Raw genomic sequence first — 22,080 nt, 5'->3', positions numbered from 1 at the left:
GTAAGATATTTTGTGTTTATGAGCTATTTATTTTCAAAGACATAAGTAGGCATATTCAATTTCAATTTAAATGACTAAATGAGGCTGTCAACTGAGCCAGAAATGTATAGGTCCACAACAATGCTTAACACAGTGTCCAAAGAAGGGCCAGAAGTCTACAGAATGGTGTCGTCTGTGTAGAGGTGGATCAGAGAATCACCAGCAGCGAGAGCGACATCAGTGATGTATACAGAGAAGAGAGTCAGCCCGAAAAATTGAACCCTGTGGCACCCCCATAGAGACTGCAAGAGGTCCGGACAACAGGCCCTTCGATTTGACACACTGAACTCTAACAGAGAAGTAGTTGGTGAACCAGGCGAGGCAATCATTTGAGCACCAAGGCTGTTGAGTCTGCCAATAAGAATGTGGTGATTGACAGAGTCGAAAGCCTTGGCCAGGTCAATGAATACGGCTGCACAATAATGTCTCTTATCGATGGCGGTTATGATATCGTTTAGGACCTTGAGCGTGGGTGTGGTGCACCCATGACCAGCTCTGAAATCAGATTGCATAGCGGAGAAGGTACGGTGGGATTCGAAATGGTCGGTAGTCTGTTTGTTGACTAGGCTTTCGAAGACCTTAGAAAGGCAGGGTAGGGTAGATATTGGTCTGTAGCAATTTGGGTCTAGAGTGTCTCCCCCTTTAAAGAGGGGGATGACCGCGGCAGCTTTCCAATCTTTGGGAATCTCAGACGATACGAGAGGTTGAACAGGCTAGTAATAGGGGTTGCAACAATTTCGGCAGATAATTTTAAAAAGAGAGGGTCCAGATTGTCTAGCCCGGCTGATTTGGAGGGGTCCAGGTTTTGCAGTTCTCTAAGAACAACAGTTATCTGGATTTGGGTGAAGGAAAAATGGGGGAGGCTTGGGCGAGTTGCTGTGGGGAGTGCAGGGCTGTTGACGTGGTAGGGGTAGCCAGGTGGAAAGCATAGCCAGCCGTAGAGAAATGCTTATTGAAATTCTCAATTATAGTGGATTTATCGGTTGTGACAGTGTTTCCTAGCCTCAGTGCAGTGGGCAGCTGGGAGGAGGTGCTCTTATTCTCCATGGACTTTACAGTGTCCCAGAACTTTTTTGAGTTTGTGCTACAGGATGTAAACTTCTGTTTGAAAAAGCTAGCCTTAGCTTTCCTAACTGCCTGTGTATATTTGTTCCTAACTTCCCTGAAAGTTGCATATCACGGGGGCTATTCGATGCTAATGCAGAATGCCATCGGATGTTTTTGTGCTGGTTAAGGGCAGTCAGGTCTGGAGAGAACCAAGGGCTATATCTGTTCCTGGTTCTAACTTTTTTGAAAGGAGCATGCTTTTTTAAGAAGGTGAGGAAGACACTTTTAAAGAATGACCAAGCATCCTTTTCTGACGGGATGATGTAAATATCCTTCCAGGATACCCGGGCCAGGTCGATTAGGAAGGCCTGCTCGCTGAAGTGTTTTAGGGAGCGTTTGATAGTGATGAGGGGTGGTCGTTTGGCCGCAGACCCGTTACGGATGCAGGCAATGAGGCAGTGATCGCTGAGATCTTGGTTGAAAACAGCAGAGGTATATTTGGAGGGCAAGTTGGTTAGGATGTTATCTATGAGGGTGCCCGTGTTTACGGATTTGGGGTTGTACCTGGTGGGTTCATTGATCATTTGTGAGAGATTGAGGGCATCACGCTTAGATTGTAGGATGGCCGGGGTGTTAAGCATGTCCCAGTTTAGGTCACCTAGCAACACGAGCTCTGAAGATAGATGGAGGGCAATCAGTTCACATATGGTGTTCAGGGCACAGCTGGGGGCAGAGGGTGGTCTTTTGCAAGCGGCAACGGTGAGAGACTTGTTTCTGGAAAGGTGGATTTTAAAAGTAGAAGCTCGAATTGTTTGGGTACAGACCTGGATAGTAAGACAGAACTCTGCAGGCTATCTCCGCAGTAGATTGCAACACCGCCCCCTTTGGCAGTTCTATCTTGTTGGAAAATGTTATAGTTAGGGATGGGAAATTTCAGGGGTTTTGGTGGATTCAGACACGGCTAGGACATCCGGGTTGGCAGAGTGTGCTAGGGCAGTGAATAAAACAAACTTAGGGAGGAGGCTTCTAATGTTAACATGCATGAAACCAAGGCTTTTACGGTTACAGAAGTCAACAAATGATAGCTCCACTCCCATTCCCCAAGCACTAGGCACTGCAGGGCCTGGATTAACCTCTACATCACCAGAGGAACAGAGGAGTAGGATAAGGGTACGGCTAAAGGCTAAACTAACTGGTCGTCTAGTACGTTCAGAACCGAGAGTAAAAGGAGCAGATTTCTGGGCATGGTAGAATAGATTCAAGGCATAATGTACAGACAAGTGTATGGTAGGATGTGGATACAGTGAGGGTAAACATGTGCATAGAGTGACGATGAATGAGATATATTGTCCCTTGAAATATAATTTAAACCAGGTGACTGGTCTGATGTATTGAAATGCAATGAGGTGGATAATGCCTGGGGCAATTTTAAATCATTGTTTTTACACGCTGTAGATAAGCAGGCTCCAGTAAAAAAAAGTTTGAATTAATCAAAGAACTGAACCATGGATAAATAACATTTTAAAGGCAATTAAGCATTGAAATGAACTCTTTTTGGAGTTCAGGAAATCCAGGGCAGATTATACTGTATATTTATAAACTATAAGAAATTAGGTCAACAGGATGATACAGAAGGCCAAGAAATAATATTTATTTTACCTTTATTTAACTAGGCAAGACAGTTAAGAAGAAATTCTTATTTTCAATGACGGCCTAGGAACAGTGGGTTAACTGCCTTGTTCAGGGGCAGAACGACAGATTTTTACCATGTCAGCTCGGGGATTCGATCTGGCAACCTTTCAGTTACTAGTCCAACAGTCTAACCACTAGGCTAGCCACCTGCCGCCCCTATGACAAAATAAGGACAAAATAAGAACAATCCGAGTAAATTATGGAAGTGTCTGAAGCTGTTAGGTTACAGTAACAGATTAAAGACCAAACCTCTCAATCTTAGCTTGGACATTGGAGGAAAGGTTACATCAGACAAGACCATGGTTGAATAGCTATATTACAACTATAGCTAATACAATAGTTAGCAAGTTACCCTGTCAATCAGGTTGCTATGGGGAGAGTCATGTCCAGCAGTTTTACTCACAGCAGGGGATTCAAGTAGATGATTTTTCATTTGAAAAGGTGTCCGAGTCAGATGTGCTAGAGAGGCTGGAAGAACTTGACCGTTCCTAAGCAACTGGCCTTGACAACATTCCTGACAGATTTCTAAAGGATGCTGCGTTAATTATCACCCCCTGTGTAACTCACATTGTGACTCTGTCTATTGAACTAGGGTGTTTTCCCAGTGTACTAAAACTTGCACAGGTCATTCCTTTATATAAAAAAAGGGAATAAGTTCAATCATGGAAACTATTGGCCTGTCTCAATCCTGTGTGTTTTATTCAAGGTCATGGAAAATACTTTGTTCAAGCAGATCGACAGTTATATTTCCTTACATAACCTATTCTGTGAGCTCCAGTCTGGCTTCAGGAAATGCCATTCCACTGACACCTGCCTACTATATCTGAGTGACCACATAAGGAAGGAAGGGCGGATTGCAGAGGTCTTGAAAAAGAAGGGTCAACACTGCAAATATTGACTTTTTGCATCAACTTCATGTAATTGTCAATAAAAGCCTTTGACACTTATGAAATGCTTGTAATTATACTTCAGTATTCCATAGTAACATCTGACAAAATATCTAAAGACAATGAAGCAGCAAACTTTGTGGAAATTAATATTTGTGTCGTTCTCAAAACTTTTGGCCACGACTGTACTTTAGAGACTGTTGTCCTTCTGGCAGGTTCTCCCATCTCAGCCAAGGAACTCTGTATTTTTGTCAGAGTGGTCATTCGGTTTTTGGTCACCTCTCTGACCAAGGTCCTTCTTGCCCAGTTGCTCAGTTTGGTCGGAGATCTATGGACAGTTTCTTGGACTTCATAGTATAGTTTCTGCTCTGACATGCACTGTCAACTGTGGGACCTTATATATACAGTTGTGTTTTTTTCTAAATCATCAAAGTTGTGCCCATCAATAAGCATTTAACTGTTAACCAGTTGTTTACAAAGAATGTGACAAAGACTTTATTTAAAAAAAAAAATGGTTTAGAAAGTAGAATGTTTTGACACATTTACACAACCAATTTCGTCAAACTTCCAAAAACTTTGACATTACGGTTTGAACATATCTCATTTATGAGTACTTGAGAGTATTTCCCTTCCGGCCACTCTGCAGTTGTCTTTTTCCACTAGCACTGACTTTGCCACGACTGTGATATGTGGTTCTCTCCTCGCTACAGTATCTTAAGATGAATGCACTCATTTTAGAAAGCGTCTGCTAAATGACTGAAATATAAATGTTAAATGTAATGTGGCGAGGTAATTAGTGGTAACTCCATCAAGACGGAATGTTCCAGATAAACTGATGATGTATACTGATCGATTGCATCCTTTTTGGCAGCGGTTCTCTTATTAATGATTTCATTACAACCAAACAGAGATATTTGGTTGTGTAATATTTAACCTTTATTTAACTAGGCAAGTCAGTTAAGAAAAAAATCTTATTTTACAACGACAGCCTACCCTGGCCAAACCTTCCCATAACCCAACGATCCTGGGCCAATTGTGCCCCGCCCTATGGGTATGTTGTGAATGAGCAAATGGAGGCAAGCGATGTGTGTTCCTCTCCTTAGTTGATTATAAATGCGTATTACAGAAATTGCTTACTGAATACACTTCATTAATTTGTCCAATTTCAATTTCTCATACATCAAAGTGTAAATCAGAGCTAGATTTGCATCTGATCACATCCTTCTTTTCTCTCTTTCTCTCACACACACACACACACACACACACACACACACCACACACACACCCAACACACACACACACACACACACACACACACACACACACACACACACACACACACACACACACACACACACACACACACACACACACACACACACACACACACACACAACACACACACACACACACACACACACACACACACACACACGCACACACACACCTCCCAGCCAGAGTTGACAGTGGATAACCTGCTCCTGGAGCAAAGGCAACCCCTCCAGCTGCTGTTTGTGGGATAAGAAGAGGAGGATGAGGAGAGAGAGAGGAAAGAGAATGAGGGAGTATTGGAAGAGATGAAGAACCTGCTGAAAACGGGACGGCTCGACCCCTACCTGCCCTGCTGGATCCACATGTACTTACCTGAGTATTACGTTTCCACATCAATTAAGGTTTAGTGAAAGTGAAAGTGCAGTGAAAGGCATCCTTACTCAAAGCAAGCACTAAGAATGGTATGAATGCTGATGATACATAAGCCTTCCCCAAACCATAGCCCGTCCCTAAACTTAACCACTCGGAATGAATGCCTAAACTGTTAACCTTGGAATTGTTTCTGTTTAACCCTGTAACTACGCGGAATTAATGTGTCAAATAGACATTCATCCATGAGTCAAAGGGCAGTGGGCTGAATTCGAACCCTTGCTGAATCTGGCATATGCATGCCGGGGGAAGCGGCTATAACTGCTGGACCACACCGCTAACCAATAATGTATTCTGCCTATCGCTTGCCTTCAACATATAAAAAAACAATTGATCTAAAAATACTTTTTCCCTAACGAAAAATACATCTACCCCCTACAAATATGTCAATTTATTATAATCCAATTACAATTCACACGAGACGCGCTGTAGCTTCCACGCAGCCTACACAAGGTACAATGTAGATACGGTTTGTATACAAACACCGCTTCCAGCTGCCCCCTGGCGGCGTTATAAATATTTCCTCAGCTATTCAAATCCTCCTACTGCAGGATTATTTTCTTCCTGCAATTAAAGGGGTCAAATTAAGATCTACATCTATAGGTGCCTGGGCTCTTCAATTAAAGGGTAACTACACACACAAAAAAACGATTTCTTAGATTTTTCCCATACGTACCTCAGAAATCGTGTCCTAATGTGGTTAACTAACCTCCAGACGAGCTTCAATGCCATACAACTCCTTCCGTGGCCTCCAACTGCTCTTAAATGCAAGTAAAACTAAATGCATGCTCTTCAACCGATCACTGCCCGCACTGCCCGCCCATCCAGCATCACTACTCTGGACGGTTCTGACTTAGAATATGTGGACAACTACAAATACCTAGGTGTCTGGCTAGACTGTAAACTCTCCTTCCAGACTCACATTAAGCATATCCAATCCAAAATTAAATCTAGAATCGGCTTCCTATTTCGCAACAAAGCATCCTTCACTCATGCTGCCAAACATACCCTCATTAAACTGACCATCCTACCATCCTCGACTTCGGCGATGTCATCTATAAAATTGCCGCCAACACCCTACTCAACAAATTGGATGCAGTCTACCACAGTGCCACCTGTTTTGTCAACAAAGCCCCATATATTACCCACCACTGCGACCTGTATGCTCTCGTTGGATGGCCATCGCTTCATACTCGTCGCCAAACCCAATGGCTCCAGGTCATCTACAAGTCTCTGCTAGGTAAAGCCCCACCTTATCTCAACTCACTGGTCACCAAAGCAGCACCCACCCGTAGCACGCGCTCCAGCACTGGTCACCCCCAAAGCCAATTCCTCCTTTGGCCGCCTTTCCTTCCAGTTCTCTGCTGCCAATGACTGGAACAAACTGCAAAAATCACTGAAGCTAGAGACCCATATCTCCCTTACTAGATTTAAGCACACGCTGTCAGAGCAGCTCACAGATCACTGCACCTGTACATAGCACATCTGTAAACAGCCCATCCAACTACCTCATCCCCATACTGTATTTATTTATCTTGCTCCTTTGCACCCCAGTATCTCTATTTGCACATTCATCTTCTGCACATCTACCATTCCAGTGTCTAATTGCTATATTGTAATTACTTTGCTACCATGGCCTATTTATTGCCTTACCTCCCTTATCTTACCTCATTTGCACTCACTGTATATAGATTTATTTTTTCTACTGTATTATTGAGTGTATGTTTGTTTTATTCCATGTGTAACTCTGTGTTGTTGTATGTGTCGAACTGCTTTGCTTTAACTTGGCCAGGTCGCAGTTGTAAATGAGAACTTGTTCTCAACCTGCCTACCTGGTTAAATAAAGGTGAAATCATTTATTTTATTTTATTATTAAATCAGCTGGTATAAAGCAAACGGATTACAAAAATTCTTAAGAGACAATGACCCCAAGCATACTGCCAAATCAACGTTGGAATGGCTTCAGAACAATAATGTTAAAGTCCTTGAGTGGCCCAGCCAAAGCCCAGACTTGAATTCCATTGAAAATCTGTGGAAAGACTTGAAAATTGCTGTTCACCGCCACTCCCCAGCTAACTTAATAGTGCTTGAGTAAATCCGCAAGGAAGAATGGGAGAAGATCCCTAAATCCAGATGTGCAAAAATGATAGACGATTCAAAGCTGTAATGGCTGCCAAAGGTGCTTCTACAAAGTAGTGACTCAGGGGTGTGAATAGTTATGTAGCTGAGATATTTATGTATTTCATTTTCAATAAATTTGTTAACATTTCTAAATATGTTTTACCTTTGTCATTATGGGCTATTGTGTGTAGATTAGTCTGTTTTTTTTAATCACTTTTGAATTTAGGTTGTAACACAATGTGCAATACGTCAAGGGATATGAACACTTTCTGAAGGCACTGTAGGTACATATAGGTAGGGATAAAGTGACTAGGTAACAGAATAGACAAACAGTAGCAGCAGCGTACATGTAAAGCGTCTGTGTGTAGCTGGTGAGATGAGTCAGGCGCAGGACAGCAGATATAAGTAATGAAAGCAATTTTACTCAAAATTAATACAATACATGTCGTATAAATACAAGGCCACAATACAATAAATTACTCAAACAAATAAACATGGGGGAACAGAGGGTTTAATAATGAACAAGTCATTGGGGGATTGAAACCAAGACAAAGACAAAACAAATGGATAATGAAAAGTGAATCGGCGATGGCTAGAAGGCCGGTGACCTTGACCACCGAACGCCGCCCGAACAAGGAGAGGGACCGACTTCGGCGGAAGTCATGACAGTACAGTGCCTTAGGAAAGTATTCAGACCCTTTGACTTTTCCCACATTTTGTTACGTTACAGCCTTGTTCTAAAATTGATTGTTTTAATCAACCTACACACACAAATTGATTAAATCAACCTACACACAATACCCCATAATGACAAAATAAAACAGGTTTTTAGAAATGTTTGCTAATTTATTAAAAATAAACTGAAATAAAATGTACTTAAGTATTCAGACCCTTTACTCAATATTTTGTTGAAGTACCTTGCAGCGATTACAGCATCGTGTCATCAAGAGTATGACGCTACAAGCTTGGCACACTTGTATTTGTGGAGTTTCTCCCAAGCTCTGTCAGGTTGGATGGGGAGCTTTGCTGCACAGCTATTTTCAGGTCTCTTCAGAGATGTTCGATCGGGTTCAAGTCTGGGCTCTGGCTGGGCCACTCAAGGACATTCAGACACTTGTCCCCAAACCACTTCTGCGTTGTCTTGGCTGTGTGCTGAGGGTCGTTGTCCTGTTGGAAGGTGAACCTTCGTCCCAGACTATGATCCTGGGTGCTCTGGAGCAGGTTTTCATCGCGGATCTCTGTACTTTGCGCCGTTCATCTTTCCCCCGATCCTGACTAGTCTTCCAGTCCCTGCCGCTGAAAAACATCCCCACAGCATGATGCTGCCACCACCATGCTTCACCGTAGGGATGGTGCCAGGTTTCCTCCAGACGTGACACTTGGCATTCAGGCCAAAGAGTTCAATATTGGTTTCATCAGACCAGAGAATCTTTTTTCTCATGGTCTGAGAGTGTTTAGGTGCCTTTTGGCAAACTCCAAACGGGCTGTCATGTGTCTTTTACTGAGGAGTGTCTTCCCTCTGGCCGTTTGGTGGAGTGCTGCAGAGATGGTTGTCCTTCTGGGAGAGTGACCATTGGCTTCTTGGTCACCCCCCTGACCAAGACCCTTCTCCTCCGATTGCTCAGTTTGGCCCTAGAAAGAGTCTCGGTGGTTCCAAACTTCTTCCATTTAAGACTTATGGACGCTACTGTGTTCTTGGGGACCTTCAATGCTAAATACATTTTTGGTAGTGCTGAAAAAATGTATGGACGTATACAGTTGAAAAAATGAATGGAAGTTTACAGTATATGGAGACTGGTTAGTACCAGAAATAAGTGGTTTTAAATATATCTCAGATATAGGACAAACATTTCAGAACACATTTTTGGGGGGGACTGTTGTTCCATGTAGTGAATTGGTTTTTCAATGTTTGTATGGGCTAATAGCAGTAAGGCCAAATTAATTTTTTCATCAAATACATTTAAAAAAATATATATTATACTTCAAGGGGTCTTAAAATTCTAAATCAAATAGCTAAATGATCCTTGTTATGACCTTCTTAAAAACATTCCTTATAGGTCAGAAGAACCCCCCTCCCCTCGCTTAGTTTGTAGAGGGTAGAGGAACTTACTGATCGGAGTGGCCTGTGAAAGAGGCCCTATGCCAGACAGCCAGTGGAGGCTACTCAGAGGAGGAAGGGGAGGACCATCCTGCTCAGTGAATTAATTTTAATTTTTTTTATTGTGAAACATTAGTTATCCTTTTTAGTTAAAACTATCCTAAATATATTAATGTCACCAAATAATTTCTTAAAACACTGTTTTGCAGTGAAGGTCTACAGTAGCCTCCACAGCACTCCGTGGGGTAGCGCCATGGTGTAGCCAGAGAACAGCTAGTTTGTCCTCCTCTGGGTAATTTGACTTCAATACAAAACCTAGGAGGCTCGTGGTTCTCATGCCCTTCTATAGACTGACCCAGTAATTGACAACTTCCGGAGGACGTCCTTCAACCTATAAGAGCTATTGCAGCATGAACTGACATGTTGTCCACCCAATCAAAGGATCAGAGATTTAATCTAGTACTGAAAGCTTAAGCTACAGCTAGCTAGCACTGCAGTGCATTAAATGTGGTGAGTAGTTGACTCAGAGAGAGAGACAATAGTTGAACAGTTTTGAACAAATTAATTTCTTTAAAAATGAAGTAGAAGTGAGAGAGCTAGTTATATTTTGTAGTATTTTTATCACTTTCACTTAGCGAATGCAGCTCGCTAATTTAGCCTACTCAAACAGAGAGGGATGCTATGTTAGCTAGCTGGCTATCCAACACTGGAACTCAGCAAGTCAAGGCAAGCTTTTGGCTTTATTAATTTATTGCCATCGGGGCCTGCTGGTGTAACTGCTAAATTGCTTGCTGATTGTACTCTGTACTGCATGATTGTAGAGAGTTTACTAACGCGTAAGTTCTAATAGCTAGCTATGTTTACTATGATGTTAGCTAATATGGTGACAATGGTGTTTAGCAGTTATGATATGAAGGTTTGGCTTGGAAAGGTTTTTTCGCCTGGTCACAGACAGCTGATGTGTTGTGCACTGAAGTCCACAAGCGAAGGGAAAAGATGAGGAGGAGAGCGTGTAGATGCTAGAAGGAATTATACAACGAGCTGCATGTGGCAGCTATGAAAGTAACCTGTATTTGTGTGTGATCAGGGGTGTATTCATTCCGCCGATTCTGTTCAAAAATGCTTCTTAAACAGAAGCAAACGGAATGAAGCGGGGCTAAACATACCTGAATTTGTCTCATAGAACTCTTGGACTAATGATTACACCCTAGATCAGCTACATACGGTATTGAATATGTCACTGTCTGTCACCACATTTTTCTCTTGACCTGTTCACCTACATTGTAAACTTCCATTCATAGGCTAGGTTGTAGCAACCTCATGATGGGTATAGGGAAAATGTTAGTATCATGTAGTAGCCTAAACCTATCAATGTTACATTAAGCTGGGTAAATGGAATATGAATGACAGTCATCCAATATGCTGTAAAAGACATAAGGCTCAGAAAAAAATAAAATTGTCCTCCCTCATCTTAAACGGCACCAACTGCCACCGTAGACAGCCATTATTGAATGGAGCACTCAAAAGGTTTCAGTGGATCGGCCTCGATTCCCAGTATGCGGCCTATGCCAGAGAGCCAATCTGCTCCAATAGAAGAATATAGCTTTTCTGAAGGAGAATGTCCTGCCAGAAAAGGATGTTTAACAGCCATCTCAACTGCCAAGAGATATGGCTACTCTTGGTCAAGGATGTGCTTCATAAGGTATTCCGTGACACCTGGCGGTTTTCTCACATGAAGAATGAGCTGACAACGCTGAACGAAGATAGGATTGAGCATGTGTGCATCTTAGTCCATCAAGACACTGGGCAATACCTAGAGCCGAGTATTCCAAAACTGCCTGACCCAGCTTGAGGACCAAGAGAAGCGCAACAAATTCACCAGCGAGGTGGCTCTGTTCATAGAGAGAGAGTGTGCAAAAAAGCCCTTCTCAAACCCACTGAGACAAGGCTGTCTCATCAACGACCTGAGGACTTGTCTGGAAATCTGCAGCCTCGCTGAAATCGCCTCTTATACCTCCAGACTGCAAGAGACAGGGAAGCCCCTTAGACAGCAATGACAACCTAGTCTGTAGATAAGGCAGCTCCAGCCAATGCCAATGGCAAAAGACTAGATTGGAGAGAGTTGAGGAAGTGGGTTAATCCCAACATTCTCTCAAGAACATTGTTAGTATGTCATCTTTGGTATGAAAGGAATGTAGGGTGGCCACCCACTATGATAGAAAAAAAGCCTTCCCACTAGAGTGGAGGCTGTTATAGCAGCAAAGGGGGGGACCAACTCCATATTAATACCCATGATTTTGGAATGAGATGTTCGACGGGCAGGTGTACATACTCTTGGTCATGTACAGTAGTGTACGTTTTTCCATCCTCTTTCTCTACCTTGCGCTGGATGATTGATCACTACCTATCAAAACCCAAGTTTGTTGGTGTAGCCAGCAAGAAAAGTTGACCACTTAGCCCTCTTTGTAGCCTAACATTTGTTCTAAATACAATTCATGTTTAATTATCAGACAGGACTATCTGTGATAGCAGTTATTAATGACAGTCGCTGTTTTCTTCAACTTGTACAGCTAGAAAACCAAATTATAAACAGGGTGAGCTGGGCTTTCCACACCTCGAATTGTAATAAACACCAGTCCCCAATAAGCAGGGCATCTCAGCATTTAAAGTAAATAAACGCCCAGACGTTTAAAGTTTTACGGTAATGATACATTCATCAATGACTCACTCACTCACAGTACACACACACAGTACACACACACAGTACACACACACAGTACACACACACAGTACACACACACTAGTTACCTGCGTCTGCTGTGGAGCTGAACAGGCCCAGTACTGTGACAGAGGTGATAGCTGCATGATTCTGGCACAGGTCCCCCTCCAAGAATGATGTCACCTCCTCAAGAGGACAGGAGAACGGGAGACGCTAGATGACTCCTGGGACACACTGAGAAAAAAACTGATATGGGCTGAGTCCCAATTCTCCACCCTTCTCGTAAAGTGTGTACTTGCACACACCCTGTCATGAATTTAACAATGGTGGAAACTTCCTCCAGCCAATGATTATAATTCAATGCTTTTAAAGTCATGATGGGGAGTGTGGAAGTACACACTTTACGAGAAGGGTGGAGAATTGGGACGCAGTCATGGTTACAAGGGGACATGTATAAAAGTGCAAAAAAGGGTAAAGGCCCTTTATCTACTTCCCTAGAGTCAGATGAACTTGTGGATACCATTTTTATGTCTCTGTGTCCTGGGTGAAGAAAGTTTTGCGAGCCAATTCTAACTAGCGTTAGCGCAATGACTAAAAGTCTATGGGTATCTACTAGCATGCTCATCAACAGACATATTGATCTAAAAAAAACAGGTAAAAATAACTATTGGCTGAGTCTCCAAACGGTCAGAGTTGGACTCGTCTTATTGACAGTCAAAAAAGGTCATATTGATTGTCAGCTTATCGAGGAACATTTTGCTTCAAGACGTGTTAAGTGATTTAAAAGAAACTAATAGAACATTGAAATGAGAACTGCAGCCCAATTCTGATCTTTTTTCACTAATTGGTCTTTCGGACAATCAGATCAGCTCTGATGGGAAAAGATCTGTGATTGGTCAGAAGTGGAAAAATATCAGAAATGTCCTGCCTGTGTAGACGCAGCTGTCTAGGGATTCTGCCACCTCTATGTAGGACTGCACGAAGGCCATGGACACACCGTCCCCTGGTGGACAAAAACAGAACCACTTACATTTCAGTACAGAACGTCAGGAGTTGACATGATAGCACAAGCAGATCTGGGACCAGGCTACTTGTATTGTGCACTGATCACGGTTACAAGGTGTATATAAACACACAAGATAAATGTAAGTCACACAAATCAATTTGAATATAACCATACTGATGATGTTAAAAAAAACTGTTAGTGGCTCTTGGTGTTTTGAGGTAAAGACCTGAGTCTGTGCCCTGATGGCAGTACTGCATATTGATTGTTCAGTGGGTGTGTTAGATACAAATTTACAGTTCTTTCAGAAAGTATTCAGTTATTCACTTTTCCACATTTCTTTTTGTTACAGCCTGAATTTAAAATTGATTACATTTAGATTAGGGGGCGCAACTTTGGTTTTAGAAGTGGGTGGACATAATTATTATCTTATATAATTTACTCTAAACATTTTACGGACACAGCATATTTTACAATAGCTATCTCTTGTTTTTAGTCCCATCCTTCAGCTCCACTCAACCCCTCCCATCTATCTCTGAACACCATCCAGTTTTGATTTCTATTTTCCATATATTTTTCAACTGTGCTCTGATGTTTCACAAAAGTTCTGTGTTAAGAAGCAGTGCGGCTTGGTTGGGTTGTGTTTCGGAGGACGCATGGCTTTCGAACTTCGTCTCTCCTGAGCCCGTACGGGAGTTGTAGAGATGAGACAAGATAGTAATTACTAATAATTGGATACCACGAAATTGGGGAGAAAAAGGCGGTAAAAAAAAAGTAAAGTAAAGTACAGATACGACTTAAGTAGAACTTTAAATTAGATTTACTTAAGTACTTTACACCACTGGTGTACGCAAATGACTGAAATGTCATTTGTACTTGCATTCGTACTTGTTCATGTTCCATTGTGCAAAGATTTACTCAACCCTACCTCAAAAAGCACAAGAATGAGGATTTCAACACTCATCCCAGATTGTTCTGAAATAGATTCTGTAGTCAGAAACAGATAAGATTAGCATTCCTGCAACATTATTTTGTTGAAATATAATGATGATCTCTGAGAAATTAAGCAAATTGATTGCAGACAAATTGGCCATTTTAGATTCATATCATGTTGAATAAATATAGTCCAATTTGGACCCAAAAGAATTCTAACAATGAGTAAGACATGAGTCAAAAAGCCACCCAAATAGTCAAAAGCCACCCACGCACTCCCACACCCAAGGCCAATCCCAACCCAACAACCAGTATACAGTATCAGTTCTCTATGTTTGACAAGTAGTGTGGAGCTGCAGCTCGGAGTATTGTTCTGTGAATTTTCTCAGTAAAAACAAAAGTGTCATTGAAGTTGTTAGGTTTATGTTCCATTATACATCCTGATATTACCAGGTTCTGACCACTAGATAGCAGCCTGTGCTTTAGTTTTGTTTACCTGGTCACTGTTTCAAACGCAAACTTTTCAGGATTTGTCGCACAAGTCTAATGCAAGTCAATGGTACCTATAATACTGTTTCCATGCTTCATATCCAAATCACGCCAAGTCACACAATACATTTTTTGAAACATTACGGTGATTTCAACATGAAGCATAAAAATGCTAATATAGGTACCTAATAGCAGGAACAGCAGCATTTAGTGGTCAGAACCTAGTAATATCAGGATGTAGGATGGGACATTAACCTAACAACTTCAATAACATATTTTTCTGAACAAGAAAAAAAAACATCACCAAATTCACTGAGGAAATTCACTGAGAATGCATTACATAGGATGAAAAAGCAATACTTTTATAGAGAACTGCAATAGAGAACCGATACTGTATACTCATTGTTTGGTTGGGATTGGCCTGGGGTGTCCGTGGGTGACTTTTGGCCATTTCTTTGGAATCCTCATGTCTTACACATTTTTCAAATTTTGGGGGTCCAAATCGGATGTTTTGTACTATATTTAATGAATATTATACACTGAGTGTACAAAACATTATGCTATTTCCATGACAGATTGACCAGGGGAATCCAGGTGAAAGCTATAATCCCTTATTTATGTCACTTTTTAAATCCACTTCAAATCAGTGGAGATGAAGGGGATGTCACGATTCTCTAAAGTAGAACCCAGAAGCAGACCAGGACAAGGAGAGTAAGACGAAGGTGAGTATTTATTTACAAGTGTAAATGTAGTGATAGAAAAATCCAAGTAGCGGAGCGGGCAGCGGAGGTGAGTTGATGGAATTGAGTAAGCAGATCCAAGGAAGTAACTGAAGTCACCGACGACCAGGTAGGGATGGGATGAGTGTTCCGGGTGAATGACTGTAGACAGAAAAAACGGAGGTAAGTTCAAGGCAAGCAAGACGTACAAAACAAACTCTATCAAATTGGAGGCTGATACGCTGGCACAACATACTGTTCATGGCTAACGATCCGGCAGGGAATGGATGTCAGGTCAGAGCTTATGAAGTGGAGGGGTGATGATCAGGACCAGGTGTGCAGATAGCTGATGGGATACAGGTGCGGGTAATCAGAGATCTCCCAACTAGCTACGTCGCCCGGCAACCAGACAGGGTGCGTTCCAGGACACCGGAAAAACACTCCAGGACAGAACACAGGCAAAAACAGACTCAGGAAGCGGGATTCGTGACAGGGGAGGACAATTGAGACGTTGATTGTGTATGTGTGCCATTCAGAGGGTTAATGGGCAAGACAAAATATTTAAATGCCTTTGAATGGGCTATGGTAGTAGGTGCCAGGCACACTGGTTTGTGTCAAGAACTGCAACGCTGCTGGGTTTTTAGCCCTCAAATGTTTCCCGTGTGTATCAACAATGGTCCACCACCCAAAGAACATCCAGCCAACTTGACACATCAGTGGGAAGCATTGGAGTTAACATGGGCCAACATAACTGTGGAACGCTTGACACCTTGTAGAGTCCATGCCCCAACAAATGACATTTACATTTGAGTCATTTAGCAATTTACAGGAGCAATTAGGGTTAAGTTCTTTAAGGGGGGGGATCAAATTGTATTTCAACAAAATTATGTTGCAGGAATGCTAATCTTATCTGTTTCTAACAACAACAAAATTATTTCAGAACAATTTGATATGGTGGGTGTCATGGCTTGCTCAAATGACATGGAATGAAGCCTACAGGTTGTTTGTAGGTGGGCTACATGCAACACAATAGTTCAAATGAAAAGATTGTCCCTTCACATTTATCCTCTTTTAGAATCAGAGAGTGTAATACTTACTTTCGTCTCTAACATGTAGGCTCAGGATTCCCAAGCAGTCCTATTACAAGTCAGAATGTTCAACAAACTTTATTTCAATTTATTTTACCTGTTGTCTGCTGTTTTTTATTTTCAATACTGAAGCAAGTCACATGCTACATGAGCCTAACCGAATCACAGACTGAACGTTGTTCCATGCAATCAGCTGGTAAATTTTACAAACACTTCCAGCTGATTGCAAGGAAACTTTTATCGACTACCGTTCGGTTACATTCAGCTGTTGATTACATATTGTGCAGCACATGCAATGCGTCAGGAGATTGAAAATACAAACAAAACCTACAGTACTGGTTCCGCAAAAAGTCAGGTAAACAACACTTTCCTGTAGATACGCTACCTCCACCTCCTGCGTCAAAGGACCAACAGCATGTACAACCGGTAAAGAAAGTGTAAATCCCGTGTGGCTCAGTTGGTAGAGCATGGCGCTTGCAACGCCAGGGTTGTGGGTTCATTCCCCACGGGGGGACCAGGATGAATGTGTATGAACTTTCCAATTTGTAAGTCGCTCTGGATAAGAGCGTCTGCTAAATGACTTAAATGTAAATGTAAATATCAGCTTATTCAACATTCTGGCTTGTAGTGACTCTTGAGCCTTTTTTATGAGTATTTATTTCAGACAGAATATCCATGGGGTAACCATTGTAATAGTTTGGCAATAGTAATGTTTTGGCAACTTCACACTGTGCTTTCAAAGGGTATAATTTGACTGTGCGTCACACAATAGCACAATCAATATGAGAGACCTTGCAAGCGTACTGTGCAGGAGTTATTTTTCCCATTATGAACAGACAAGTTAAAAACACGATGGTTATTTGTCAGTGTGTTGTATATCAGACAAGTTGAAGCAAAGTGAGCAGTCATTCCTGGATAAACAAACTTCCACAGCTAACAAACTTCCAAAGCTCCTTCCTAACAGAGAGGCTAAGAAGCTTCCGCTGAAGCGAGGAGCAGCCTACCACTCTAAAGCCAAGCTCAAAGTATTGATTAGCTGAAGTGACACATCAATCCATCAGTTGCCTCCGTTATATGTTACTTGGAGAGTGGAGACACACCATCTACAAAGACATTGAGTTGAATGGAGGAACCTTGAATGAAGTTGATCCTAACCAGGCCCTGTAACCCCCAGTCCCACTCCTATTCCCCAGGCGCTATCATTTGTTGACTTCTGTAACTTTAAAAGCCTTGGTTTCATGCATGTTAACATCAGAAGCTCCATCCCAAAGTTTTTTTCCCCCACTGCTTTAGCACACTCCGCCAACCCTGATGTCCTTGCCGTGTCTGAATCCTGGCTTAGGAAGGTCAACAAAAATTTCTGAAATTTCCATCCCCAACTATAACATTAGCCATGCTTTCCACCTGGCTACCCTTACACCGGTCAACAGATCTGCACCCCCCACAGCAACTTGCCCAAGCCTCCCCCACTTCTCCTTCACCCAAATCTAGATAGCTGATGTTCTGAAAGAGCTGCAAAATCTGGACCCCTGCAAATCAGCTGGGCTAGACAATCTGGACCCTCTCTTTCTAAAGTTATCCGCCGCAATTGTTGCAACCCCTATTACTAGCCTCTTCAACCTCTCTTTCGTATCGTCTGAGATCCCCAAAGATTGGAAAGCTGCCGCGGTCATCCCCCTCTTCAAAGGGGGCGACACTCTAGACCCAAACTGTTACAGACCTATATCTATCCTACGCTGCCTTTCTAAGGTCTTCGAAAGCCGAGTTAACAAACAGATCACCAACCATTTAGAATCCCACCGTACCTTCTCCGCTATGCAAGCTGGTTTCCGAGCTGGTCATGGGTGCACCACACCCACGCTCAAGGTCAAAAACGATATCATAACCGCCATCGATAAAGACAATACTGTGCAGCTGTATTCATCGACCTGGCCAAGGCTTTCGACTCTGTCAATCACCACATTCTTATCGGCAGACTCAATAGCCTTGGCTTCTTAAATGACTGCCTCACCTGGTTCACCAACTACTTCTCAGACAGAGTTCAGTGTGTCAAATCGGAGGGCCTGCAGACGACACCATTCTGTATACTTCTAGCTCTTCTTTGGACACTGTGTTAACTAACCTCCAGATGAGCTTCAATGCCATATAACTCTCCTTCCATGGCCTCCAACTGCTCTCAAACGCAAGTAAAACTAAATGCATGCTCTTCAACCGATCGCTGCCCGCACCTGCCCTCCCGCCTAGCATCACTACTCTGGACAGTTCTGACTTAGAATATGTGGACAACTACAAATACCGAGGTGTCTGGTTAGACTGTAAACTCTCCTTCCAGACTCATATTAAGCATCTCCAATCCAAAATTCTATCTAGAATTGGCCTCCTATTTCGCAACAAAACATCCTTAATTTTTTTATTTTACCGTTATTTTACCAGGTAAGTTGACTGAGAACACGTTCTCATTTGCAGCAACGACCTGGGGAATAGTTACAGGGGAGAGGAGGGGATGAATGAGCCAATTATAAACTGGGGATTATTAGGTGACCATGATGGTTTGAGGGCCAGATTGGGAATTTAGCCAGGACACCGGGGTTAACACCCCTACTCTTACGATAAGTGCCATGGGATCTTTAATGACCTCAGAGAGTCAGGACACCTGTTTAACATCCCATCCGAAAGACGGCACCCTACACAGGGCAGTGTCCCCAATCACTGCCCTGGGGCATTGGGATATTTTTTAGACCAGAGGAAAGAGTGCCTCCTACTGGCCCTCCAACACCACTTCCAGCAGCATCTGGTCTCCCATCCAGGGACTGACCAGGACCGACCCTGCTTAGCTTCAGAAGCAAGCCAACAGTGGTATGCAGGGTGGTATGCTGCTACTCATGCTGCCAAACATACCCTCGTAAAACTGACTATCCTACCGATCCTTGACTTCGGTGATGTCATTTACAAAATAGCCTCCAACACTCTACTCAGCAAATTGGATGCAGTCTATCACAGTGCCATCCGTTTCGTCACCAAAGCCCCATATACTACTCACCATTGCGACCTGTATGCTCTCGTTGGCTGGCCCTCGCTTCATACTCGTCGCCAAACCCACTGGCTCCAGGTCATATATAAGTCTTTGCTAGGTAAAGTCCCGCCTTATTTCAGTTCACTGGTCACCATAGCAGCACCCACCCATAGCACGCGCTCCAGCAGGTATATTTCACTGGTCACCCTCAAAGCCAATTCCTCCTTTCCTTCCAGTTCTCTGCTGCCATTGACTGGAACGAATTGCAAAAATCACTGAAGCTGGAGACTCATATCTCCCTCACTAACTTTAAGCATCAGCTATCAGAGCAGCTTACAGATCATTGCACCTGTACATAGCTCATCTGTAAATAGCCCATCCAACTACCTCATCCCCATATTGTTATTTTAAAATGTTGCTCCTTTGCACCCCAGTATCTCTACTTGCACGTTAATCTTCTGCACATCTATCACTCCAGTGTTTATTTGCTAAATTGTAATTATTTTGCCACTACGGCCTATTTAATGCCTTACCTCCCTAATCTTGCTACATTTGCACACACTCTATTGTGTTATTGACTGCCAGGATTTGGCCAGGATTGTTTTGGTCACTAGATGCCCCCATTGCGCCTTTTTTTAACCTTTTGTTTTTCCCTTGGTCTAATTATTATTTGCACCTGTGCCTTATTTCTTTGTAGGTATTTAAACCCTTAGTGTTCCTCAGTTCTTTGCTCAGTGTTTGTATGTTAGCACCCAGCCCCAGCCATGCTGTGAACATATATTTCTCTTGTTGGATTTTCCAGAGATACTCTGGTTTTGTTCTTGTTTATTTTTGATTAGTCTTTTGAGGTTTGTTTTTTCCTGCTCTTCTTACCACTTTGTGGATTTTCATTGTATTTTGGAGGATATCCATTTTTTCTCTTGGCTTTACTTTTGACGTTGTGGATTTATATTTTTTGCCTGATGATCTTTTACTTTGATTAAACCACCGTCTCTAGTACTGCTGTGTCTGCCTCATCTTCTGGGTTCTGCCGACTATTAGTGACTGTTTCTCACACCGGGTCCTGACAATTGACTGTACGTTTGTTTATTCCATGTGTTGTTGTTTGTGTCTTGGCCAGGTTTGTATCTTGGCCAGGTCGCAGTTGTAAATGAGAACCTGTTCTCAACTGGCCTACCTGGTTAAATAAAGGTGAAATAAAAAAATTCAAACACATATCTAGGATCAGATTACCCTACCCTTAATTCTAACCTTAACCACTATAGAGGTTATAAAATATCTGACCCTATATCAGGGTTTAGGTAGCCTGGTCCCAGATTGGTTTGTGCTTTTGCCTACTCCATTGTCAAGCCAAACATATTGTTCATGACAATTCAATAAGGAATTGGCAAGACAGCAGAAGCAGACTGGCACCCAAGCGAGTGTTTAGGGGCAATGTTACAAACTCTGTACTCACAAGAGAATGTGATACACTATGGCGTTCCCGTCTAAGACAAGGTCTGTGTCGAAGCTCTTCAGGACTTTAGCACCCTTACAAGGCAACATGGAATAGATCATTTATTGTCCATTTACTGAGAAACAAAAATTGGACTTCTGCCCATCTCAAACATAGGCTGTTTTAATACTACGTTGTATACTGTAGATGTGTAATATGCATACTGTTAGGACAAGAGTCAATCAAGATGCTTACAATCCAAGATATATATATATACAATCCACACTTGAACAAATAAGCTGTCTTCATGAGTTTCTCTCCAGTGCAGTACTTTTCTACGTTCATTAGTACAATTCACCTGCAAACATGCATCGACATCGAAAACAATACATTTCTCACAACATAGAGGTTTGTTTACTTTGCTCTCCACATACTGTAAGTGTACATGTTGTGCTAAACAAATCAAAGTGATCAAAGAAAATCTGTCTGAGACTCTCTAACAGCAGCCTGTGCAGTCCATCCCAAAACTCATACCATATCTTGTAATAACAGTCTGTCAGTGACGATTTGTCTTATTTGCTACTATCGTGGAGTCAACAACGAAAGCGGGTCAAATTTTTAAGTAGAATCAACAATGTGCTATCCACAAAGAAAATAATGTGTTATGTTTCACTATATTGGATCACTCCAATATAATGGTATCACTCCGCGGTGGAGGGATCGTGGCTCTTGCTGCCACAAACTGTAATTTACCTTACACAACTTGCCGAATAGCTTGATCTACAGTTGAAGTCGGAAGTATACATATACTTATGTTGGAGTCATTAAAACTAGTTTTTTTTAACCACTCCACAAATGTCTTGTTAACAAATAGTTTTGGCAAGTCGGTTAGGATATCTACTTTGTGCATGACACAAGTAATTTTTCCAACAATTGTTTACAGACAGATTATTTCACGTATTATTCATCGTATCACAATTCCTGTGGGCCAGAAGTTTACATACACTAAGTTGACTGTGCCTTTATCAGCTTGGAACATTCCAGAAAATGATGTCATGGCTTTAGAAGCTTCTGATAGGCTAATTGACATAATTTG

At 42.2% G+C, this 22,080-nt stretch overlaps 1 long non-coding RNA gene across 1 annotated transcript; it reads right to left on the bottom strand.

Annotated features, from left to right (window-relative positions):
• Window positions 1-15,441: 15,441 nt before the first annotated feature.
• On the bottom strand, window positions 15,442-15,933 carry LOC139023897 (uncharacterized). The gene is made up of 2 exons (XR_011475125.1): window positions 15,705-15,933; window positions 15,442-15,610 (listed from the first exon to the last, which is right to left on the bottom strand). It is a non-coding gene; the product is annotated as an uncharacterized lncRNA (long non-coding RNA).
• Between the last annotated feature and the right edge of the window lie 6,147 nt (window positions 15,934-22,080).

This window comes from Salvelinus sp. IW2-2015, unplaced genomic scaffold (assembly GCF_002910315.2).
Source record: "Salvelinus sp. IW2-2015 unplaced genomic scaffold, ASM291031v2 Un_scaffold245, whole genome shotgun sequence".
Taxonomy (NCBI): Eukaryota; Metazoa; Chordata; class Actinopteri; order Salmoniformes; family Salmonidae; genus Salvelinus; species Salvelinus sp. IW2-2015.
This window is presented reverse-complemented; position numbering and strand designations above follow the sequence as displayed.